Genomic DNA, 27,917 nt, shown 5'->3' on the forward strand with positions numbered 1-27,917 from the left:
CTGTTTCTCCTTCCTTGGAAGCTCCCCTCTTCTCCCCTGATCTTACGAACTACCTAACCTCTGCTGTTATTATAAATGAAGCACACACATCTAAAACCCAAAAGCTTATAACTTCCAAACTAACCAAATATCCTATATATTGCAAAATAAGCCCATTTATTCTACAAACACTTCTTCATTATATTCAGTGTCTTTCTTTATTGGAAATTTAATTCTAAATATTTATGCTCATAAGTAAAAATATCCACTAAAATTGCAACACATTTTATATTCCAAGTATCTCTAATATCTTTTTTTGTTTTTTATGTATTTATTGCCTAAGCTACAATGGGTCACTTTCTTTAAATTCACTTTACTTATATCATTGAGTATGTCAATTTTTTTGTTATGATTTGAATTCCATTGTCTCTTCAAAGATGATTTCTATCTTCATCATGTGGTTTTTTCAATCCATACCCACTTGCTGTTATTTATAGTGCCATAAAATTTTGTCTTCATAAGTGGCATTGAAGTGTAATTGTTTTTCTTTTATGTTAAGATAACTTTGCTATCAGGAAACAACTTCCTTCCAAAAATGAACTTTATTTTTCCTTTATCAACCCAAGAGTTCCTTGACCATACTAAGCACAATTGTTTTCCAGTTCACTCTCTAGCCATATAATTTTCTATAAATAATTTCAAATGTTGCAGTGTAAAAAGCATGGAAATGTCGGAGTTGCATGTTAGAAATGTCATTTGGGTTGTGATTGCACAGAACAGATTTTTAAAAATTGAGCAAGAATTAAATCAGAGAAAGCAGATGTGACCTGTAGGGTCTTAATCCTTTTGAGATATAACCTCTTATAGAAAATTAATAGCTATCTAGATTCAGTTGAGATTTTCTTTAGCCATTTTTTAGTCATTCAATTTTAAAAATTAAGGTTGAATACATTGAAGCATATTTCCTCCTTAAGAATTTGTTAAATTATTTATAGAGGTTTCTTGTGGAAAAAATCATGAATATTTGAAGGTTGGCTGATATTATTTCAGTTTGCTACCTTGACAGAATCATTGGATACCTTTAATGACATATGTGTATATTAGATAAAACCATATAAGTAGAACTAAATGTCTGAAAGTATTCATTAATTATAATAAGTGGTATCATGTAGAGCTATATTTGTCAATATTTTTTTGAGACAGGATCTTGCTATCTGTTACTGACTTTCCTAGAAATTGTGTACATCAAGCTGGTCTTGAACCTTTTGTGCTCTGTCTCTGCTTCCTGAGTATGCATTTTATTTTAAAATTGAAGATAAACAGTACTAAAGGTTTATTTTAATACAAATATTGAAAAGTATCCTTTACCTATCTTCATATCTCTCAACTCTTAAGTCCCTAAGAAAAATTGAAAAAAAACTTCTTAAATGTTATTTATGATACCGAGATGAGCATTTCATGTTTCAGGAACAGTTTTCAGAAATGTTTCTAAAGTTTGACCTAATGGCAATCAAATAAATGTACCTAAAATTTCTTTGTATATATACATGATTTTTATTAATTATGCTTAATTTATTTCAGTTAAGGAATCCTAGCATGGAATTTCTTCATTGTGGGTGTCATTTTTTTTCTTTTTAGAAGGATTAGGTAGACTGTTTATCTAGATCCAAACACAAAGAGAATATCATTTAAAACACACTTTCCATTTAGAGACTAAATTTAAATAGGAATTATATCCTTAAATATATAATTTGTCTATCAGCATCAAAACAAAATTTTTCCATCCATCAGAAACAAAATATACTTGTATTTCTTTGTATGAAAATTTAAATTTTTGTTTACATAGATGTATGCTGTGTCAAAATTGAAATAGTGAAAGCTCCATGGTTTCTGTATCTGTGGCACTCATGTAACTTTTTCTCAAGGAGTGCCTATGTCTTCCTGCTGCCTCAACATGGTTAAATTCATTATAATAATGTACATATAACTCAGAGTTTTGTTTTCCAAATCAGAGAAAAAGAGCACATACAAGAAATCAGATCAGATTTACACAATTGACTCAGGAGAATAAATGTTTAAATATATTGAGGAACTGTTGGAATAAATACTTTTTAACCAAGAGATGAGATGCTGACCTAGGGAACACCTCTAGATTTCAAAATATATTGAACTATTTGCTTGAAGTACATTGAAATATTGACTGCAGTGCCTAATCTGGTAGCAAAGTAGAAGTTAGATGTTACCTACTATTTCAGTGTAAGATTCTGACTTAAATTTCTTTATGCTAGAGACGGAGATTATCTTTCTGTGTCAGATAAAACAAAGTACCCTTACCTCCAGGTACTCTTTGAAAAATATTGTTACTCCATGTCATTTATACCAAATGTAGTTGCTCATTTTTCTTCATTTTATCATCCACATATGCTGCTATATTGCTTGCTGTACTGATCAGGCACATATATCCCAAGAGGGCACATAAAGCTACATTTAACATTAAGGTTGAACTCTGAAATCAAAAGATACATTAGTTTAGGATCTGAAAATCCAAGAGTAACTTATCGAAATAATAGTCTCTCACATTCTGTCTTTCTCTTTATGCTCTTTCCTTTGTTCTCTTCTACTACCCTATCTTCTCTTTTTCCATTGCTCCTTGCCCTCTGTAAACTAAACTACCTATTTTATAACTTTTAAAATAATTATACACATACGGAAAAGGTGATAGAGAAAATTGTAGCTGGAGAGTTTCTCTCCAGCTCCTGCCAAGCCCTGGCAGTCCCACAACCTACTTATAAAATAAACACACAGACTTATATATTATTTAAACTCTTTGGCCTAATGGCTCAGGCTTCTAGCTATCTAGTTCTTACATCTTAAATTGACCCATTTCTATAAATCTTTACCTTGCCACATGGCTCATGGTTTACCATTATCTTACATGTTGGTACTCATGGCGGGGACTGGCATTGTCTCCTGACTCAGCCTTCCTGTTCCCAGAATTCTCTTCTCTGCTTGTCCTGCCTATACTTCCTGCCTGGCTACTGGCCAATCAGCATTTTATTTATACAGAGAGATATCCAAAGCAGAAAATGGTACTTTACTGGCAAAATGAGGTATGATAAGTAATATTATGATAGTGTTCAATTCTTTCTTAAAAATTGATTACATATATTTATTTGCTTATTTATTAATCTATGTGTATGTTCGCATACATAAGTGCCACAGTGCACACATGGAGCCCAAAGACAACTTTCAGATATTGGGTCTTCTTTTACAACCTGTGGGTCCTGAGGATCAAACTCAAGTGGTCAGAATTGAAGGCAAGTGATTTACTCACTAAGCCATATTGCTGGACCAGATTTTGATTGTTTTAAACTATATTATAAAGTACATAGAGTTGTAAATCTCATGACAGATTGCGTATGAATTATACTATCTGCTGTTTTGACAATATTCTATGAAAAGCCTGGAAACATATATTTTTACTCCTTATAAAAAACATGCAGTTGTTCGAATGACCTATGATTGCTTTTTTTATTTTCCTATTTCTTTGTTGCATTTAATATACTTTTATGCTTGAAGACTTCAATATAAGTCACAATCTAACCTTTTTAAATCTTTATTACACTGAAATTAGTTCAATTATGATATAGTTCATAGTTTGTTTGCTGACAGTCCTGCCATCTACTTTGTTGTGGGTTTGTTTGGTTTTTACATTGGAGTATATACAGATATAAAGTTTTTTGAGGCAGGAACTTTCTCTATAACATATGCTGACCTCAGACTTGTGATCATCTTGCTTTAGTCTTCCAAGTCCTGGAATTGCCACAATTGGTTATCTGTTTTCTTATCTTAGGTTTTATGAACATAAGAAATCTGATGCATACTTAACAAATATGACCAATAAATACATGCTCATATTTCCAGGATTGTTTTACCCTGAACTATGTAGACAGGTGCTTTCTCAAAAATAGAACACAACTCAATCTGAGTTTTTTTTTATTAAAAAAATCACTGTTTCTAATTAATAATGATTTGGGGTATTAACATACACATGACACTTCTGTGTGAAACTAGCAGTCTATAAAAATCTTAATCTATTAAATTACTTTAAATCCATTAAATTACTTTAATGGTATTATTTTATTAGTACACCATTATGGTTACAATGGGATAATTTCATAAATATGTACAATCAGAATGATCAAATTCTTTTTATGAGTGAATAATAATTCCATTATGCATATTACTATATTTTATTTTTGCATTTATCTGTTGGTTATACTATAATTTGTATGTTAAATTTACATTATAATTTATTTAAGTTCATATGTAATAAACTATTAGGTGACTGACATAGCTAGGCTATTGTGAAAAATGATCCAATAAACATGGACATGTAGATATTTATTTGATATGCTGATTATATATCCAGAAATGAAACAACTATATCACATCATAGATCTATTGTTCCTGTTTCAAGGGATCTTTGTAGTATTCTCCATAAAGTCATGCAAATTTATATTTATATTTAAAATGTATAAGATTTCTCATTTCCTTAGAATTTGTGTGTTTGTGGAGGGGAAGTTATCATTTCTGTTGTGATCATTTTAATTGAAATGTGATAACACATTTTGGTTTTGATTTTTATTTTCTCATTGTTAATAGAATCAATATTTTTCATACATCTTTGACCAGCTGAATTTCTTCCCTTGAAATGTACATAGCTATAACATTTGACCATTTTGAAATGAGATCATATTGAAGTATTTTGCTCTTGAGTTTTTTTTGAGGTAAAACATTCTGGAAATTAATCATTATTACATGAAGAGTCCTCAAGTTTTCTCTTCACTCTGTTGATTGTTTTCTTTACTATGCAGAAACTTTTATTGTGGTAATCCTATATCTATATTTAATTTTTTTCCTATTTGTGTTTTTCTGGTCTTATCTTCAAATCACATTTACCAATTTCTTGAAATATTTTGTCTATATTAGCTAAATATTTTAATAGCTTCTGACCTTTAACTTAGTTTTTAAATATTTTTAGCATTGGTGTTTTTATAATACGAGAGAGTTGTCCATTTTTAAAACTGGCTTTTCCTTTGATCCTCAGATATACTTTATTAGGGTGCACAGTATTTTGGGGGACACAATATGTCATCATATTTCCCCTTTTTTGTCTAAAATTAATTATAACAAATATAAGAAAAACTATATATAGTAAGTACAATAACTATATACAATATATAAAAGCAATAAATACATCAACAATGTCTAGTCCATTTGCATTTGACAAATTCAGAGAAAATATTCCATTATCTATCCTATTTTTGTGAATCCAAAGGATTGTATCTAATTTACCTTCTATGCATACCCAAAACTATCTTTTGATGTCTTTCAAACTTACACACTTTACACCTCTTTAGTGAGTTTGTTCCCTGAAATTGTTAACAAGGAAAACTGTAACTACAAATATCTAATCTTCAACTCCCTCAGAGACCCGAGAAGGAAATAATATGACCTAGTAAAACAGAAAGTGCAAACAAGCTACTTCCAAAAAATATGAGTTATGACAGAAACAGCCAGCTGCCTGGACAGTCACCTGAGGTTTCTCTGCAACGTTGAGGCATCATCTTTGACCTACAGGCTTAGCAAATCTGATAGACTCATCTGTGAAGCAAAATTTCCCAAAGAGCCTTCCTACCTTGTCTTGACAAGAATCCGCAGTCCTGCTTGTCCATTTTTGGACAGCATACTGTCAGTACTTGATGTGAGGGTAGTTTCTTTCCCAGTGGTTAACTTTTGACAAAGTGAAAGTTAACTCCATATGTGGTTTCTTCAATGCTTATCATTTTCTTTGAAGTAGATTGGTGCTGCCAGGAACAGACATGTCTCATAGTCATAAAAAAAAGAAATCTATGTTATTAAAACATCTTAAATACCATAATCTGTAGACCTCTGAAGGGTTTGAATATAACCTGTCTATCTAAAATATATCTCCGCTTGACATTGAAAACATACCTACTATGACTACAAATTTAATTGTAATGAATAACCACTAACTTTCATTTCCTTATACCATAATTAGTTGGTATTAATTTTCAAGGATTAGCAATTTGCAATATTTGTTAAATGAACTGTATAGGTACACTATCTTGAACAAGATTAGAAATATATGTAAAGTATTTAATAACAAAATCAATCTAAAATTTGTAACAGTATGTATAATTTATATATAATATAAAAAATCCAATCCAATGTAAAACATTTAAAACTAGTAGTTGCCTTTTAAAAGTAGATTCAATACCCTACCTTTTTATCTATATCATCATATCTGTATCCTGTCTTTTTTCTTGAAAGAGTAGATTCAATAATCTACCCTTTCTCTTCTTTTCTCTTCTTTTCTTTTCTCTTCTTTTCTTTTCTTTTCTTTTCTTTTCTTTTCTTTTCTTTTCTTTTCTTTTCTTTTCCTTTTTTTTTTCCAGAGCTGAGGACCGAACCCAGGGCCTTGTGCTTGCTAGGCAAGCGCTCTACCACTGAGCTAAATCCCCAACCCCTATTTTCTTATTTCTATATCTTTTTCAGAGTATATTCAATAGTCTACCTGTTATCTATATCCTCTTTTTTTCTTTTTTTTCAAAAAAGAACTTTAAATCTAATCTCCTCTGTTTAGCCTTTTCCCTGACTATTAACAACTTGAAACCAACCATCCTAAACAATGACAATTATCCAAAACCAATTGAAAAACCAAAAACTACCCATCCCACTTCTTGGAAATGTGGGGATCATGTTGTTAAAATTACTTCCTGCTGTTTGGGGGTAAAGGCATCTTTAAGGGATCCTGAAAAGAAAAATTTTGGGTTAATTGTCAAGTCCTGGGAAAGGTAGCTGTTTCGTTTGTTGTCAAGTCTCTGCATAGTTCAAAAGTGTGGGGCTTATCTCAAGTCCTTGCTCAAGTAGTCTGTGAGGCTGGATCATCTCAGCTAGCCATCTCAAAATTGTCCTGAGAAGTTTGTAGTCTAAAGCCAGTCTTTGGGCGATGTTTGTCAGCTTAGTGGTATTATTAGCATTCGTGTGGAATTGTCATTTTGAGGCCCCATCATCTTTTTGGAGACTTCAAATTTGCTGTTAGATGTGGTCATGATTTCCTACATAAAACTGATAGAGACTCAAACACAAAAACATGTACAGGCAGCTAGATAAAGCCTTTTATTTAGAATTAATTAGTAATCTATATGATCATTAATATCATAACAAAAGTTTAATGTATATGTATATAAATGTTATAAATATTGATATAGAATTCATACCTTAAGAATAGTTTTAAACAGTAAAAGTAGACTCAAAGAATTGAGATTAGTGGCAGTAGCATAGTCCCTTAATTTTTTTCTTTTGCCCCATATCAGATGGCATGTCTGACATGATACAGAGATTTTCCATTTTCCTTTAAACAAACATACTTGGGTTTAGAGAAACCAAAAAAAAAAGAGAGCCATTCTCCAACTACAGAGCCAGCTTTAATTTTTAATTGAACTGGGACTACATAAAGACCATTTGTGTTAAGTGTCTGTAGAGAACAGCAGAAACAAACATTTAGGAAGACTTATGAAATTTTATAGGTGATATACCAGTAGGCCAATTTACTCTTTTACTTGGGACATTTTTTTTCTGGATGCTTGTTTCTTTTTGGTCATATATCTCATTTGTCCAGTGTTCTTCCGATTCCTTAGCCTTCATTCTCCTGAATGACAAAAACAAAAACCCTTTTCCAAGCCTAACTTTGGGGAGGTTCCCTTTTGATATGTTATATCTGACCAAATGAAAAGCATCTGTTAGTGGTATAAGTTACTTTAAATTGAATGGTAATGCTGGTTGATGAACTATCCCCTTTTCTAATGAAGAGATCTCTCTTGTTCCAATCGAACCTTTATCAGTTTTGATGGTATCCATAGCTTTTCTTCTTCTGTAGAAACAAAAGCAAAGCCTTGTCCCCAATGTAATACATATCCTGGTTTCCATTCTAAGGTGAGAACATCTTTAAAGTATATAGGCCAAATTAACTCTGTATGTTTTTCTATTATCCAAAGTCTCTCCACAGCTGTTGTTTCTTTCTCAATAGCATTGAGAAAATTCAAAGTTAATAGAGCATTATGCAGTCTATTTCTGGGGGGTTTTGTTACCTTTTTCTGTTTATTTAGCATATCCTTTAGAGTTGTGTTTGATCTTTCTGTAACTGTTTGCCCTGTAGGATTGTGTGGTCTACCTGTAATATGCTTTATATTGTAATAAGCAAAAACTGTTTCATTTTACTAGAGACATATGCTGGAACATTGTCAGTTTTAATTTGTGCAGGTGATACCCATGATGGCCATAACTTCTACAAATGTGTGATTACAGAATCAGTTTTTTTTTTTTTGGAATGCAGAGCAGTATCCCATTAAAATCCTGAATAGGTATCAATGGTACATATTTCAATTTTCCAAATTCTACAAAGTGAAATACATCCATCTGCCATATTTCATTCCTCTGAATACCCTTTGGGTTACATTCTGCTGGTAGTGGAGTCTGATTGTAAAAAGAACAAATAGTGGAGTCTGATTGTAAAAAGAACAAGTAGGACATTTCCTTATAATTACCTTGGCTTGTGTCCAGGTTGTTGAAAAATCCTTTTTTAAACCCTTACTATTGAAATGATGTTTTTTAATGAAATTCTGAGGCCTCTAGTACATTTCCTATCAGTAGTTTATTGATCTCATCCTTACCTTGTGCTAGAGGTCCTGGGAGATCTGTATTGGATTGGATGTGAGTTATATATGAGGGATGCTTCCTATTCCTGATTATGTCTTGTAACTGAATAAATAAACAATTTAATTCTGACTCATCAGGGATAAACTCTGCAGTCTCAATATGTAATACCACTCTTTCAGCATTTTGAGAGTCAGTAACTATGTTGAGAGATTCTGAAAAATCTATTAATACCATCAGAATAGCAAATAATTCTGATTTTTGAATCAAATTATAAGGACTTAGAACCACTTTACTTAAATTTTCTGATTTATAACCTGCCTTTCCTTGTTTGTTTTCATCTGTATAAAATGTAAGGGATTCGGGTATGGATGTTTCCCATACAATGCAAGGCAGAAGCCAATCAGCTCTTTATAAGTTGAATTTTATAGCTTTTTGGGATATTTGCTGTTAATCTCTTCAAAAAAAAACTACTGCACCCTCTTTGCCAAGGTTCACTTTCTGCCCATAATTCATCACTGTCTTTCTCATTTAAAGATACTACAATTTCTGCTTTGTTTATTCCTGCTAATTGACAATGTCTCAATTTTCCTTTTAAAATCCACTCAGAGATATTTTCCAATAAGTTTTTAATTTTTTTTAAATTTCTGTTTATTTGGTAGAAATATCCATTCCAATATAATAACTTCTCTCGGCTTTAAAATTCCTGTAGGAGAATGCTTAGGGGGTAAAATAACCAAAAAGCAATCAAGCTTGGGGTTCATATGATCCACATGTCCTTCCTGTACTTTCTTTTCCACCAAGGCCAATTCTCACCTTCAGCTGCTAATTCTCTTGGAATGCTTAAATCCTTGTCACTTTCTAAGGTTTTGAAAAAATTACTCACTTCATCGTTTTTTGAGCCAAATTTGCAGTAAGCTTGATTTTTTAAAAAGATTTATTTATTATGTACACAGAAGAGGGTGCCAGTTCTCATTACAGATGGTTGTAGGCCACCATGTGAGTGCTGGGAATTGAACTCAGGACCTCTGGGAGAGCAGTCGGTGCTCTTAACCTGTGAACCATCTCTCCAGCCCATAAGCTTCATTTTTTATTGAGGTGCACCCATGAGCTGGCCAAGCAACTGGCTCCTTATTCCTGTTAAAGAGAACAGGTCTGAATCCATTTCTTGGGATTAGTCAGTTAGATTAGTCCATCCCAAGTATCCTCCATCCATGTGACTAAAGGCTATTCCCCGTCTTTTGTCCAGTCTATGGGCCCTGGTGGATAAAGGCAATCTTTTGCATGGCAAGACAATGTCAGGGTGTTTCCTATGATAGGGAGCCTTTTATCTCCCCGTCAACATGCATTTAGGTTCTGTTTGCCTAGGTTGAAAACAATACAAAAAAAACTGTTAGCCACAAGACAATCATGGTGCAAATTTCAACAGCAGGAACACAAAGTTATGTTAGACAGTCAAACCTTAGAAAGTTTGTTCTTTAATGGTCTTTTTTCTGTGATTTTCCACCTTTGGGGGCTGGGCTCCTCTTTCGTGGGTTTCTCAGTTTCCTTCTTGTGAGGTGTGAGTGATGAACCCAAGCAGAAATACCAGTAACTTTAACAGCAGTAGGAGTAATGTCCTTTCCATCTAGGTTCAAGCTGGTTGGTTTTGAACAAAGCATCTCTGGGCTAAAATGCGTGATCAAGTGGGTGGTACTCAACAGGCTGAGCAGCCTGGACTTGAGGTAGAACCTTATCTAATGTTAATGTCAATCCTTTTAAGGACTCAGAGATTAGAGTGGGACAATCTGATAACAGTCCAGCATGTACCCAAGGGATCATGGGAGGTGATTACCCATAGACTATTTCATAGGGGTGAACTTTTCTAGGTAGGGGGTACAACGGACTCTAAGAAGGACATAAGGCAAGAGGTCAACCCAGTTACCACCAGTTTCAATAGCATATATAGTTAAAAATATTTAAAGTTCTATTCATCCTCTATACTTTTCCTGAGCTCTGAGGATGATACATGCAACGAATTTTCCAACTTACATTAAGAGCCTTAGAGAGAAATTAAAATAACTTGGCTGTGAGGGCTGGGCCATATTCAGACCCCAGAAATATGGGGAGGCCAAATCTGGGAATAATTTCCATTATTAATTTCTTAGCTACCACTTGTGCTGTTTCCATTTGGGATGGAAAGGCTTGTACCCAACGTGTGACAGTATTGACAAAGACCAGCAGATATTTGTGGCCAAACAGTCCTGGCTTGACCTAAGTGAAATCCATTTCCCAAAATTCACCAGGTACTGTACTCTGTTGGCCTGGGGGAAGCATGTCCTTCTTTATATTTAACTGGGCACAGGTCAGACAGCAGTCTGAAATACTCTGAAGTCTCTCTCAATGTCTAGGTAGCCAGACGTAAGGGGAGATGAGTTTTGAGATCTTCTTAGGTGACAGTGCATGACATGATGCAAGACAGCTAGTTTGGGCCTAGTAGCTTTGTCATGCAGATTCCTCTATCAGGTGAGATCCACCATCTGATGCAGCTTTTCTGAGCCCCTAAATCAGAATATGACTTGATCTCTTCTTGATCTCTTCTGTTCTCAGGAACATCTTCATCGAAGAAGAATGGGGGCTCAGGGACAGTGGATAGGTACAGGATAGCATGGAGTTTGGGTTCCCCAAGAACAGCTTCATTGGCAACTTGATCTGTATGGTTGATACCTTGTGTTTGGGGACTTTTATCTTTTTGGTGTCCTGGCCAGTGAATAATGGCCAGTTCAGTTGGTAGCCAGATGGCCTCTAGCAACTGGAAAATTTCATGTTTATTTTTAAGAGTCTTTCTCTCTGATGTAATTAAGCCCCTTTGTTTATCTATCTGTCCATGAACATCAGCTGTGGCAAAAGCATACCTGTGTAGATGCTCGCCTTTTTTTTTCCTTCAGCTTATCTTAAAGCCTGTTCAGAGCAATTATTTCTGCTCTCTGGGCAGATGTGCCCCTCGACAAGGCTTGTGCCCAAATGACCTCCTTCAGGGCCTATGACCACTGGCTCCCATCCCAGAGCACACCTGGTTTCTTCTTGAATGAAGCTGCTGCCATCCATATAGAAATCTGCATCTCTGGTAGTGAGAGGAACATCTGTCAGGTCAAGTCACACACCTTGGATAATGTCCAGCATCTCCAGGCAGTCATGGATGGGCTCCTCGGGGTTGTCATCCAGCAGCAGGGTGGTGAGATTAATGGCCAAGGATTTATCCAAAGCCAGTCTGTTCTTATTGTGGAAGACACTTAAATCCTGGGTGAGTACTTCATCGAAGATGGTAGGCCACTTCATCATTTTTTACTACAACAATAGTTTATAGATGGGAAATGTTTCCAAATAATCTTTGAAAGTCATTAAGAGTCTGTAATCGATCTCTCCTAATTAGCACCTTTTGGGGTCTAGTTTTTTGTAGACCTACTTTATATCCTAAACAATCAATGGGATCTCCTCTTTGTATCTTTTCAGGAGCAAATTGTAATTCCCAACAAGACAAAATTTTCTTTACTTCTTCAAACATTCTTTCTAAGGTATATGCATTTGAATAAGCTAATAAAATATTGTCCATGTAATGATAAATTATAGATTTAGGAGATTGTTTTTGTATTGCTTCTAATGACTGCCGTGCAAAATGTTAACATTCCCTGTGGGAGAATCATCTGTTGACATCTCTTAGCCAGCTGAGAATTATTATAAGTAGGCACTGGAAAGGCAAATCTTTATCTGTCTTTTTCTTGTAAGAGTATTGAGAAGAAACAGCCTTTTAAATTGATAACAATAAGAGGCCATCCTTTAGGTAACAGTGTAGGCAAAGAAATTCCAGATTGTAGAGAGTCCATTGGCTGAATTACCTTGTTAATTGCTCTTAGGTCTGTTACCATTCTCCATTTACCAAATTTAGTTTTAGTACAAATATAGAATTCCAAGGGCTGATTGATTCTTCAATATGTTGAGCATTTAACTGCTCTTGCACCAATTCTTTTAAGACTGTAGTTTATCTATTGCTAAAGGCCATTGCTGAACCCATACAGGCCTTGTCTGTTAACCATTTTAAAGGTAGAGATGTTGGTGTCTTTGAAAGATCAGCAGCTATTGTGCCCTGTTCTTGTACAATCTGGATGGCTGGTGACTGTTCTTTATAATACCTTCTAATATTTCACTCAGAAACATGTGTTAGTTTATGGCTTGTTTCTGAGGTTGGAGGAATGTTAATCTGTGTATTCCATTGTTGTAATAAATCATGACCACATAAATTAATAGCTACATTAGCCACATATGGTTTTAATTTTTCTCTATGTCTTTCTAGCCCTATAGACTTGACCAATCGTGTGCTGTTTCACTTGGTATAATGTTCCAATCACTAACAGCTATATATTTACCTCCTGAAGAGACCAATTTGGATGCCTAGATTCTGGTACAATTATTGTAATGTCTACACATGTGTCTACAAGACACTCCAAGATAATGTCATTTATTTGTATTTTTAATTTTGGACTTTGTTCATTCATAGCAATTTGCCAAAAAAATTTGCTTTATGGTTTCTCCTGAATTTTCTGTTCTGTCTGCTATCGTTCTTCTGTCACCCAGAGCAGTATGTTTTTTTTATAGTAGGCATTTGGTTATTTAATTGCTCTGAGAATGGCTTTCTTCTTTAATGGCAGGAAAGGACTGATCTGGATTTGCCATGGGGGCCTGTGAGAGGCCCCTCAGTGACTTTCCTGACAGCAAAGGTAAAAGATTACCTTGTCTGTCCCTTGTTGATCTATGTTTGATAGTCCAGTGTTTACTTTTACCACACCTTCTGCATAATCCAGAAGGTAGAGGTGTTCTGTTGCCATTGTTCCTTGAAGAAACATTTTTTCCCTAGGAATCCCCTGTTTATAGTCCCTTTTATTAAGATTACCTTGTTTACCACAATTAAAGCATCTGACATTATTTTTTCTTCAAACTTCTTGAAATCACCTCACCTATCCACGTATCATCATGGTCATAATAATCAACCTTAGTTGTTTCCCTGATCCAATCCTCTAAGGGTGCTGATCTCTCCTTTAATGGCCTGATCCCCCTTTTTCATGCTGCATTGACATTCTTAAAAGCCAAGGATTCAGTTATTATCTGTCTAGCTTCTGAATTTGTTATCATTCTATTTACTGCTGAAAACAGCCTTTGTAAGAAATCTGTAAAGGTTTCTTTTGGGCCCTGTTCAATTTTTGTAAATGATTCTATTTTCTTCCTGGCTTCCTCAGTTCTGTCTCACACATTCACGGCTGCCATGCAGCATAGAATTAGGGTTTGGTTACCATATAAACATTGTCTTTATATATCAGTATAATCGCCTTCTCCAAGAACTTGAACTTGGGAAATTTCTATACCTCTAGTTCTACAATGTTGTTCCATAGTTTTAGTCTTCTTTTCTACCATGTGCTGCACTGTAACTGTGGACCAGCCTCTAGTACAGCTGTAACCAGTTCTTTCTAGTCCTGAGGGATAATTCTATTATAAGTTGACCACAAGTTTAAGATCTGCTTTACAAATGGAGGATGCATACCATACGATAATATAGCTTCTTTAAATCTCCTCAAATCTAACATTTCCACGGTGTCCAGTTAGCTTGTACACAGACTTGAACATTGGGCATTTCCAGTAAGGTTACCAGGTAGATTAATGTTTACTGTCTGGTAACCTCAGCCTTTTTTCCTGTTACTGTATATTTCGATGCTGAGATAGATTTACCTTTAAATTCTTCTCTCTGGGTCTGAATTTCTCTATACTTCATTTTAAATAGGTTTTTCTAAAGTTTTTGTCTTGACATTCAAGTTGACTGACTAGCTTTTTTAATGCTAAAATAAAAATGATCAAACAAATAATACACTTAATTGATGTTACATACATCTCACAACATTAATTGTCCTCTCATTTAATTTTTCCATTTTCAGACTGCCAACAGAGACCAAATTCCTTACATTGAAAAAATGTTTCCCATTTTTAATGTGAGGGGGAAAAACTCTTTTAACTAATTCCTCCCTTTAAGATTTTTTTCTTCCTTCCTTCCTTCCTTCCTTCCTTCCTTCCTTCCTTCCTTCCTTCCTTCCTTTCTTTCTTTCTTTCTTTCTTTCTTTTTTGTTTTTTTTTGAGGGCAGGGTTTCTCTGTGTGGTTTTGATGCCTACCCTCTCCTGGATGTGACTGTGTAGACCAGACTGGCCTCGAACTCACAGAGATCTGCCTGGCTCTGCCTCTTGAGTGCTGGGATTAAAGGCATGCACCACACAGTACAGCTCAAGATACCTTAATTGACTCACCAAATCTGTCAACTGTGTAGAATAGTAGAAGTCCAAGGGAATTTCAAAGCAGCTACCTAGTGTGGTAGCAGTCTGAGATGGGAATCCAGAGAGAGCCTACCACCCACCGGGAAAATAAAAAAGCCAAAGACATTCCTCTGGCCCACATGGGTGGAGATCCAGCCATATGCAGCTCTGGCCTGAGCAGGGGGCCTTTAAAGCCACAAGTGGCTTTTTTGTGAATTCATACCCCACAAGTTGGATGCCAAATGTTACATGAATCATTTTTTGTTTGTTTGTTTGTTTTTTGAGACAGGGTTTTTCTATGTAGCTATGTACCTTTCCTGGAACTCACTCTGTAGCCCAGGCTGGCCTCAAACTCACAGAAATCTACCTGGCTCTGCCTCCAGAGTGCTAGGATTAAAGGTGTGCGCCACCAACCCCCAGCTTACATGAATCTTAAAAGGTCTTATTAAACAAAAATCTCAGAGCCATATATTGGGGTTAAAACCTGAGAGAGATCAGAGGAATAGGAAAAGCCATGGCTAATCTCACCTCACCAAATCCGAAGCTTCCAAAGAGATCAACTTCCTGTATGCCCATACTTAAATACCTTTCCGCTCTGTCAACTCATTTCCTCTCTACCCAGCTACACCACTTCCTCTTCCAGCCCAGCTCTGTCACTTCCTATCTGTCCATACAGACCTACAAACCTTTATGGTTAACTAGTGTTGGAATTTAAGGCATGTGACATCATGCCTGACTCTGTGTTCAGTGTGGCCTTGAACTCACAGAGATCCACAGGGATCCCTGCCCCCTGGGTGATAGGATTAAAGGCATGTGCTAACATCGCCTGACTACTGTGTTTAATATAGTAGCTGGCTTTTTCCTCTGATACTCTGATAAACTTTATTGGGGGACACAAATAAAATATCACTACAAGGTGTGACAGCCTGAGTTTGATCTCGAATACTCACATGGTAAAAGAAGATAACTTGTTTTTGAAAGTGGTCCTCTGATCTCTATATATACATTGTGGTGCACATACACACACACACACACACACACACACACACACACACACGTAAAAAATTTAATTAAGATAGAACAAGTTATTTTTATAAAGTTGTTTTATTTCTTCAAAGAATAATATTTTAGAATGCTTATGAATGGTTAAGTCAGTCTTTAGGTTGAGTCTCAATTCAATCATTTTTTAAACTGTGGCTTTCAGTCATTTAGCTTGAAAGAGAAAGATTTTTATTGAAACTATTCTTTATTATTAGTCTTCAATAAATTTATTTAAACCAATTTACACCAAGTATAACCTATTATGAGTCCTTCAGTAGTGGGGAAGGGCTGTCTATTACACAAACATGAGTAGATGTAATAAAAACTAAGAATCATAATGGTGGGCTTTTTCATTCACCATGTGGGTTCCAGAGATTGAACTCACATCATCACACTTGGTGGTAAATGCTTTTCCCCCAGATTCATATAACAGGCCCACCAACAAATTTTTTGATAGGGATAACCTGTAGATATTCATTAGGAATAAAACATTTTGAATTATATTAATATTTATAGCTTTCACGTTTTTACACTTTAAATGTGAAACAACTTTAGATTCATTCCTGGTTAATTTATTTCACTTATTTTATATCATTTTCTACTGAGAGTAAATGAGATATACCATCTCTGTATATCATAATAAATTTATTAACACTTTTTTTTTTACCAGAGGCTTACTATCATAGGCAGATGGTAAATTATCTATATAGATCATAACTGTTTTAAGGTGATCTTAATATTTTTATCATTTCAGAAAAGAAGTACCTTTACATTGTACAGCCTAACTTACAAAATGTGGTCTTAGGTGAAACAGCAATTAGGCTAGAAGTCTAGAAAAGCATGAACTACAGAAACTAGAGGCTACATATAACTGGCATAGGTTAATATATTAGCTCTGTCAACAGAGGATTTATACTTATTCCCAAATGGTAATTTTGTATAGTAATTCATAATAAAATGTGAGATTTCTTGCAAAGAACATTTTAAATTTTGTCCTTACATATTTTCAGCATTGTGATTTTCTGAGTATTATATTCTTCAGTTTTAAAATTCCAAATATAATAAGAAATGATTTATCAGTTTTTTAATTATTTTCTCTTAACAGAATTATGTATAAAAACCAAGAGGTATTTAAATTCTAAAATTTTCTCAGAAAAAAAAACTAAAAATTCCTTGGTTTGCTTAAAATTATGTAAACATGAACTTTGAGATATTTGCAATGATTAGAAATTTTCAGTATAATATTTTTTTCACATAGCAATTACTTTAAAAATATTGGCACTAAATATGCTTATAATGCAAAATCTAAAATGTGGTAGACACTGGGTTTATTGTTAGAAGTTTATGAAATAAGATAAAAGAAATATAAGGTTACATCTACTTGTTTGGCCTTGGAAAATCTCCCTTAAAGAACTTCTAAGAAATTTTTGCCAAGAGTTTTTACAACACATATATGGATTGATAATCATGAACTGCATAGTAAATATTTGACTGGATGGTATTATTCTGTTAAAAATTAAACAGAAATTTTCTTTCATTCTATGAATTATATGCAAATTATGTGATACTATAGAATACTCTTTACATGTACCAGACTATAATTACTTAAGTTGTTTTTCAAAAATTACTTCTGCAGTATTTCATAAACAAAGTACATTTAAGAAGTGCGATAAGGCATATGAACCCATGCCACATATTACTGACATTATTACAAAACACTAGTGTACTATATACTATAATTTGCTATAATTTTGTTTTGTTTTGTTTTTAGAGACAGGGTTTCTCTGTGTAGCTTTGCGCCTTTCAAAAAAAAAAAAAGCCTTTTGGGTTGGAGAGATGGCTCAGCTGTTAAAGGCTAGGCTCACAACCAAAAATATAATTTGCTATAATTTTATAACAGTTGTTTACTCAATAAATCTAGTGTTATAATTTTTGTGAGCTGTACATTTGAGTGTCATAAGCAGACTAGCAAATATTTGAATATTTGAATGAGACTAAAACCTAATTGATAAGCACATTGAAGAGTTAACTCAGCATCCTTCATCTAAGAGTTTGATGTGTCTCATCACTAGAAAAAAAAAATGTTCCTATTAAGACAAATTTGTGTGATCATATTGAAGAATAAGCATTCTTTTAGTGGCTAAATTGTCACTCTTATAGTAATAGATGATTTCTGGAGTATTTTACTATTAAAATATCCTAGTACAATGTTTCAACACTTTTCAAACTTTTCCACTTTGACCTATTGCATGGAGATTTTTAATTCCAAAATATGAACCAAGTATAAATCAATCTCCATAGTTCATTATAACATTGAAATTCAGAAGTGTTCTATGAAAACTAACTGGTTGAGCCCTCAAACCTTAACTTTTTATGGTGCATATAAATTTTGTTCATTCACTGAAATTAATTAACATAATTTACTTATAATTTCTTTGACAGGTGATTAACACCACAGAATATTTTATAATATATGTTAATTTGCTTTTCATTGTTCATATATGTAGCAGGAATCTTAAAGAGTCTTATTAATAAAATCAAAGCTGAGGCCAGTTATTGGTGTGAATGCTGGAAGATCAGAGAAACAGAACAAGCCACAGCTTCCTCACCTTGCCAGTTCCTCAGCTGATCCTGTTTCCTCAGACTAGAAGCCTCTATGTCCTTATTCGAATGGGTATCAGCTGAATTGTGCTGCTCAAAGCCTAAAAGCTTAACCAGCCAAATGCTTCACTAGCTCTGGTTCCTCGTTTTCATGCCTTATATATCTTTCTATTTTCTGCCATCACTCCCTGGGATTAAAGGTGTGAGTCACCATGCCTGGCTGTTTCCAATGTGGCCTTGAACTCACAGAAATCCACCTGGCTCTGCCTCCTGAGTGCTGGGATTAGAGGTGTGTGCTACCACTGCCTATCCTCATGTTTAATATGTGGCTGTTCTGTCTCTGACCCCAGATAAGTTTATTAGGGTGCACAATATTTTGGGGAATACAATACTACCACACATGTACTTTTATTCTTGGAAACTTTCATACATTCAATCATTATCTTTGATCGTATCTACCACATTCCCTCCTGTGGTGGTTTGAAAGAAAATAGCCCCAAAGAAAGTGGTACTATTAGGAGGTGTGGCCTTGTAGGGGAATAGATGGCTTTGTTAGAAGATGTGTGTCACTTTGGGGGTGGGCACTGAGTTCTCCTATGCTCTAGCTACTCCCAGTGTCACATCCATTTCCTGTTGTCTTCTGATCAAGATGTAGCTGACACCATGTCTGCCTGAATGCTGCCATACTCTCTGCCATGAAGATAATGGACTGTGAAGCTGTAAGCAAGACACCCCAATTAATTGTTTTCCTTTTAAAAGTTGTTGTGGTCATAGTGTCTTTTCACAACAACAGAAACTCTAAGACATTCTTCATGAGGTCGACCCCTACTCCCGGTACCAACTTCTGTCTTAATCCATTTCTCTCCTTAAACACAGGATTTAGCTCTATTCTACTTCCTGGTGCCCCTTTACTTAATTTGTATGTTTTGTATTTTTATTTGCTCAGCTTTATCCTTTTCATTTATACATCTTCTTTAGAGTTACCACTAATAACCACAAAACAGAGCCTATATTAACACTCTTTTGAGATTTCCTCTGCCAATGGAATTAATCCAAAACTCTTCACTATAACATGAGGCAGACTCTTCAGATAAGGGAAAATGCAGCCACATTCTTATTCTTCACCAAAATATCACAAGAATGATCTCTAGGCAACATACTAGAGAATTCCTCTCATCTGAAACCTCTTGAGCCAGCCCTTAACAGTTCAAATAACTCTTAGCACCACTATTTTCCATCCTCCTTCTAGTATGTCCATTAGTGAATGCTTAAATCATTCCACTGCTTTCCTTATCCAAAGTACTAAATTCCTCCCCCCCCCAAAACATGGTAGAACCCAACACACCACCAATACCCCAGTCTCTAATACCAACTCCTATCTTAGTTTTTGTAGAATGACCCTTTTCATCAGTGTGTATGGTATGTCTTTTTTTCTTCTAGTGTTTTAATTTATTCAGTATCTTAAAATTTTTGTTGTTGAAGTCTTTCACTTCTTTATGTATGTTTATTCCCAAGTTTGTTAATTTTGTGTGTGTGCATATGTGTGTGTGTGTGTGTGTGTGTATTTAAAATCATTGATTGTGAGTGGAACTGTTCCCTGGTGTCTGGTCTATATGTTTGTCTTCTTATAGAAGGCTACTGGATTTTGTGTATGTTATTTTTCTATCTTGTGACTTTGGTAAATATATTTGTCAGCTCTAGTAGTTTTCAGGGGTTGTATTTCAGATTGAATCATGTACTAAAGGACATTCTTTTATTTCTTTCCTTATTCGTATCCCTTTATTTATGTCTTTTTTCTCTAGGACTTAAGTACTACATTGAATAGAAGTGGAAAAAGTGAATACCCTTGTCTTATTCCTCATCTTATTTGGAATGCTTTGTGTTTTTCTTTATTTAGTATTATTTAAGCTGTAGGTTTGTTGGATATAGCATTAATTATATTGTTGTATTCTCCTTCCATTTCCTCCCTCTCTATGACTTTTATCAAGAGGGGCTGTTGGATTTTATAAAGGCTCTTTCCATATTTGTTTAGGCAGTCATGTTGGAGCAATTAAATTCATAGTCTTACAAAAGTTGAACCATCTCTACATCATTAGAATATAGCAAATGTGGTCATGATAAAAAGTCCTTTTGATGTGAATTTAGTTTAGGAAAATTCTATTGATAATTTTTGCATGTGTCTTACTTAGGGTAATAATTGATATGATGAAACACTATGACACAAAGCAACCTGGGATGGGAAGAGTTTATTTCATTAACAGTTCCATTAACAGTTCATCATCAAAAGCAGTGAGGGCAGGAACTCAAGCAGGGAAGGAAAGTGGAGGCAGGAGCTGATTATGCAGAGGCATTGAGGGTTACTGCTTAGAAGCTTTCTCCTTCTGGCTTTCTCAGCCTGATTTCTTATGGAACCTAGCACCATGGATGGCCCCATCCACAATGGTCTGGAACATCTGAATTAGTTACTAATGAAGAAAATGCCTGTAGTTGATCTTATGGGGACATTTTCTCAATTGAGGTTCCGTCCTTTCAGATGATTCTAGATTGTTGTATCTAGATGTATCTAGTTGGCATAAAAACAGCCAGCACAAATGACCCCTTGTCAACTTGACACTAAAACATATCACTGGTAAGCCATAACCTGTCATTTCTTGTTCATCCCCAAGACCATTCACAAATCTCAGCATTATAATATAAACATATCAAATTCTAAAAGTCCCCCAGTTTTTAAAAAATCAAACACTGAAAATTCAGACATTTTAAAATACTGAGTCTCTTAAAATCCAGTGCCTCTAAAATTCCAAGATATCTTTAAAAGTTTAAAGTCTCTCAACTGTGGGCTCCTATAAAATAAAAAAATAAATACCTTCTCACTTCAAGAGGGAGGATCCAGAGCACAGTCACAACCCAAAGAAAGCAAAAGCAAAACAAAACTCCAACAGTATAAGTAACTCAATGTCCAGTATCTGGGTTTCACTCACAATCTTCCAGGCTCCTCCAAAGGGCTAGGGTCATTTCTCTATGTCTGTCCTCTACAGCACACAGCTTGTTTTCTTGGCTTTGGCTTTTGCTCAATTCCATTGCTGTTGTTGTTCTTGGTGATCATCCCATGCTATTAGCATCCTCAAAAATGCTGGTATCTTCTCCAACTGGGATGCACTTTCACCAATACCCTTTCTGACTCTCTTCAGAAACTCCAGCCCTGCTACACAGTGCCAAAGCTCAGCTGTTCTCTATGACCCTTTCATGTCTTCAAAACCAGTACTACCTGGGTGACTTTAACACTACCAATTTTGACTGCCAGCACAAGGTACAACCTTGGTTGCCTGTGAAACACATCTTCTGTGTACTGACCCTGAGGAAACACTTGCCAGATTTCACTTCATTGATGCTGATGCTCCTCTTTTTTACCCAGCATCCATTGTCCCAGTAACACAAAGCTTTTTCTTCAGTGGTTCTGGTCTCTTGTCTAATTGCTGCTGATTTTTCAGTTCCAAGTAACCAGATACCACAGATTCTTCACACAAAAGGTGCAGTAGAGTCTTTGTTCCCTTTGAAATTTCACAAGCCGGACTTCCATTGTCTGTACTACTCTCAACATTCTTATCTTCCAAGCCCCCACAACAACCCACCAAGCCTAACAACACCCTTGGCTTTTCTTGCCTAACATTCCAGAGTCCTTCCACAATACAAAGTAACGTGATAGGTCTGTGGCATCAATACCCTACTTCCAGTTCCAGCTTGTCTTAGTTAGGATTACTATTGCTGTGATGAAACACTGTGACCAAAAACAACCTGTCTAAAAATGGTACTCTCCAGAGTTCTGCATTAACAGAGAAATTAAGACAATGCCTGACAGACATGACCACAAGTCAGGCTGGTAGAGGCAATCTTAAATTGAGGTTCCCTTTTTCCAGGTATGTCACATTGATGACAAAGATTAGCCATTATAGTATGTCACAGCATGTAAAAATTCAACCTAGATGTTAAGACATGTCCTTGTGGTTCTCTGAATTTCATTGGTATCTGTTGTAATGACTCTCTTTTCATCTCTAATTTTATTAGTTTGGTCTTCTTCATCGTTTTAATTTGGCTAAGGGTTTGCCTTTTTTTTTCAAATAACTGGCTGTTCTTTAATTCTTTGTATTGTTATTTTTTCCTTTCATTATTTCATTAATTTTGATTAGGTCACCCTGTTTGCCCTTTGAGGGCTTGCTTGGTTCTAGTTTTCCCAGGGCCTTAATTTATATCATTTATTTATTTGAAACCATTCACATTTTTATGTTTCCGCTCAACACTATAAACTTTCATTTTAGAACTGCCTTACTGCCTTCACAGTATTACATAGATTTTGATATGTTGTGTCTTCACTTTCTTTCAGTTCAAGGAAATTGTTAATTTCCTACTTAGTTTATTCAATGTTCCATACACCATTCAGTAGTATGATGTTTTATTTCCATGTGTTTGTAAAATTTTTATAGCAATTGCTATTGATATCTAGCTTTATTCCATTATGGTCAGAATACTTGATGTTATTTCAATTTTTTAGGTATTTTTTTGAGACTTTCTTTTTATCTCAACATGTGATCAGTTATGGAGAAAGTCCCATGTTCTGCCAATAAGAATGTATGTTCTTAGAGAATCAAATGAGGTAATAGAAATGAAAATACTATGCATACTGTGCAATTTGCTATGTAGGGCACTACTACCTTGAAATATAAAATCAAACTTTCTAAACAAAAATTGTCCTATAAATATCAAAATTTTTAAAGGAGAAAATGAAAATATTCTCAAATTGGAATTGTTTGTTTTACTCATTACTCTTTGTTCTTTTCCTTTTTATTTATTTATTGTCTTAATTAAAGAATTTACATACAATATAAAAAAAGAATTCATGTTCTTCTGGTACTATAAAAGCTAGACAGCAGAGATGAATCTTCCAAGTCAGTACCAACTTGATTGATCTGTGTCCTTTGACCAAAGTGTGTGATATCTTAAGAAACAGGGCCTTAACATCAAGTTCTTGTGGCCAGTCAAGAGTATTGGCAATAGCCTTTATTCTTTTGAGGGTTTCCTGGACATCCATGACCAACAACTCAAGGGAAAATATTTCTTATCTAGAACTGGGCTTTTTGGATGGCAACCTATGGTTGGGAGGAACATTTTTTCCAGTGTAGGGCAGTGTCTTCTGAACAGGACAATATTACTGCACTCATGAACTCACCAAAGCTGAGGTTGCCCACACAAGATCAAGTCAGTCAACATTATAGCATGGAATGGAGAAGAACTTGTGAGTCCCCACCTCAAACCTAAGAGCTACTGACAGTTAATGACTTCTGAGTCATTCTATTAAAAGTCCTAAGGTTTAAACAGGGATTGAAGTAGAGACATAGTGAAAATGTGATGATGGCGAAGGGTTAATTAAAATTCAGGATATATGAAAATTACATAGAGAAACCTACTACTTTATAAGCTAACTAAAAAATATAATTTTAAAAAAGAGAGTTTGAATACAAGTAACCTGCATGGGTGGAAAATGCTATAGTCAGTCATTGGTTTTTCTATTTTATTACTTTTTGTTTTTGAGATTATAAAATAATTATATCTCCTACTTTCCTTTCCTCAAACTGTCTCACTTACACCACTCACTTTCTCTTTCAAATTCATGGCTTATTTTCAATTAATTGTTACATTATATGTAAATAGTATACATTACTATATACATTAATACAACCTGCTTAGTCTATATAATTTAAAAGCCCATGACACCTCAACTCTACACACACACACACACACACACACACACACAAAAAAAAAAAAAAAAAAAAAAAAAAAAAAAAAAAAACTCTACAGGCAACTAAGAAATGCTGAGTGGGAGAAACAGTCTTCCACAGGGAAGAACATAGTAATTGGTTTTCCAGTATCAAATGGTCACAGGTCATAGTTTTTCTCATGATATTTTTTTTAGTTCTTAGAGAATTTTATATATCCATACATTGTATTTTGTTTATATTCACTACCTTACTACCTTACTTCCTAACTCCTCTCAGATCTGTCCAATAACCCAACCCCTCCTAAGTATGAATCTTCTTTTTTTAAAAATCTAGCCATCATGTTCAATGTGTACTGATGATATACTTGTGGGTGTGGGGCCATACCTTGGAACCTGATCAATCTACCAGGGGCCATACACTGACTGAAAGCTGACTTTTTCAACTTTTTTTCATACTTTTTCCAATCCCACAACCCCTCTCAGGTCCTTCTCACCTCCTTACCTCACCTCCTTACCTTCCCAAATTCATGTTCTTTCTTCCTCAGAAAAAAAGAAGGAAGAAAAAAAGAAACAAAATAAGACAAAAAATTCACCAATTTAAAGCCCATAAAAATAGATATGGAGCCTATCTTCTGTTGGCCAACTACTTGTGGACAAGGGTCCTGCCCTGGAGTGTGGTTGATATATCCAGTGCACACTCCATTGGCTAAAACTGATTTTCCTTTCCCAGCAGATATCAGTTGCAAATAATTTTTTGGTTAGGTGAGGGACTTTGTGTCTAATTCTTCTCAGTGCTTAGAATTTGTCCTGTTTGAACCTATGCAAGTCTTTGTATGCTGTCGAAGTGTCTGATTGTATGTGTACCTAACCTGTTGTATCTGTAAGGTGCCACCACTTCTGGCCCACAATCTATTTGCCTCTTCTTATACATTGATCCTTCTTGAGCCTTGATGGGAAGGGTTTGATGAAGAAATCCCTAAGAATATATGGAGAGTTTTGACTATTGGGCTGTGAGTCCCTTGGCAATTAGGATGTCCACGAGATCTGTCTTTCAGATAAGCTGAGTTTATTCTCACAAACATTTCTTATAATACTGTGCTAATTTAAAAGTTAAAAAGGCATCTTACCAAAAAGGGAACAGTTGTTCAGGTAGAAAACACTACAGTGTTCCATTGGGGAATCTTATCTAGTGATGATGCTTCAGAAGCTTGCAGGCTTAACCCATGTCCACTGTAAAGTCCTTCAGCTGGAGTAGGCCAGAGAGATGTATGGCACTTATGGAGGTCCAGAAGGTCCTTGAGTACTTCAGTCAACAGCACTGACAGGTGGGCATATGTGAGCTTAGCAATGGTGCCAAAAGTTCAGTGGTACCCAAAGCTAAAACTACAAACAGAAGCTGGTTTTAAATTCCTCTTGCCAATGGTTATTGGTGCAGAAGCTTGGGAAGTGTAATTCTAGAGGCCACTTCCAAAGTTTAAGGTTTTTTTTGGTATCATTTCATTGGGTGAGAGCTTTGCATTATCAACCTCACAGTTTAGGGATGACTCATTAAGGTATCAGTGCCACCCTGGGGTTGCTTCATTAGCATATGAAGTCCTGTCTTGGGCTTGGCTTGTATCTGAGCTGCCTATTTCCTATCTGAGTTGTCTAGTTGCAGACTTCTATCTTATAGGTATTATATTATTGTAAGTCACACAAAATGGTTTTTAGGTTTCACAAAATGGTTTCATCTATATTCCTAACAGATTGAGTGTTTCAAAGACTCACTATCTTCAAATTGTCCAGTTATTAATTCATATCTAATGGAAAAATAAGCTTCTTTGATGAGGGCTGATCTATGGAAATAGTATTATGTCATTAGGAGTCATTTTACTGCTATATTCCTTTAGCAGAATAATAATAGTAGGTAGCCTGGGTACATGACCTATCCAATCTCAGGTATTTGAGCACATTAGCAATGTCAAGTAGGGAATCCATCTCATGCAATAAGCCTTAAGTCCAATAAAAAAAAAATGTGGCCAGTTACTCCCATAACATTTGTGCCAGTATTGTACCAGTGTATCCTGCAAGCAGGTCTCTATTGTACATCATAAGGATTGTAGCTGAGTGATATTGATGGTTACTTTTCTCCTCTGGCAATGGGCTTTGTGCCTTCAGGCATCATAAATGCTAGTCAGCAGGGGTGAAGCTTCTAGTTGGGTACTAGCTCAATTTCTCTGTATTTAATTATATATGTAAAAGTGTTATCAGCAATAGAGCCTTACCATCAAGTTGTGAAAAGTAACCAGTAGTCTTGGCAATTGTCTCTGATGCTTGAAAAGTGGGACAGAGTCTGTGGGACCCATTTGACTATCAGCTCAACAAGCTATAATTCATTCCTGGCACTAGAGGTTTTAATTGGTGGAATGAAATTTCTAGTTGGGGCATTGTCTCTCCCATTATATAGGACTCCACTTAAATTATCTTCACTCTTGGGTATAGAATAATAATGAATATAGATGAACAAGTATCTATGGCACATGATGTCTAGACCTTTGAACATATGCCAAAAAGTGGTATATCTAGATAAGACAGATTTTTAGCCTTTTGATAATTCTCTGCACTGATTTTCATAGTGCTGCAACAGTTTGCAACCCCACCTACAGTTAATGAGTGTTACCTTTCCCACATTCCCTCCAGCATTTGTTCTTAGTTCTTCTCTTGATCTTTGCCATTCTAACTGGGGTAAGATGAAATATCAAAGTTGTTTTGATTTACACTTCCCTATTTGTTCTATATGATGAACATGTTTTGAGATGTTTCTTAGCTATTTTTTTTCTTCTTTTGAGAACTCTCTATTCAGGTCCCAGATCACTGGGTCATTTTGGTTTGTTGACTCTTTGTCTTTGTTTCTTTGTTTATTTTAAGTTCTGTGTATAATCTGAATGTTAAATCTCTGTCTTATATATAGCTGGCAGAGATTCTTTCTGATTCTGTGGTCTTCTTTGCTGTGTTGATTGTTTTTATTGTTGTTGCTGTGCAGAAGATTTTTAGTTTCATGTAACCCCATTTGCCAATTGTTTGCCATAATTCTTGGGCAAATGGGGTCCTGTTCAGGACAACTGTACCAGTATCATGTGGTGTACTGCCTATATTATCTTCTGGAAATTTCAGTGTTTCAGATTTCAGAATTGGGTCTTTGATCTATTCCGAGTTAGTTTTGTGCAAGGCGATAGATATAGGTATAATTTTAATCTATATGGACATCTAGTTTTCCCAGAACAATTTGTTGAAGATGCTTTAATTTTCCAGTGTATGATTTTGGTATCTTAGTCAAGTATTAAGTTGTTAAAGTTACATGTGCTCATATTTGGGTCTTCAATTTTTTTTCTATTGGTCTACCTGTCCATTTTTTTAATGTGATAGCACCATATTATTTTTATTACTATGGTTCTGCAATAGATCTCAAGAT

This window comes from Onychomys torridus, chromosome X (genome assembly GCF_903995425.1).
Source record: "Onychomys torridus chromosome X, mOncTor1.1, whole genome shotgun sequence".
NCBI classification, from domain to species: Eukaryota; Metazoa; Chordata; class Mammalia; order Rodentia; family Cricetidae; genus Onychomys; species Onychomys torridus.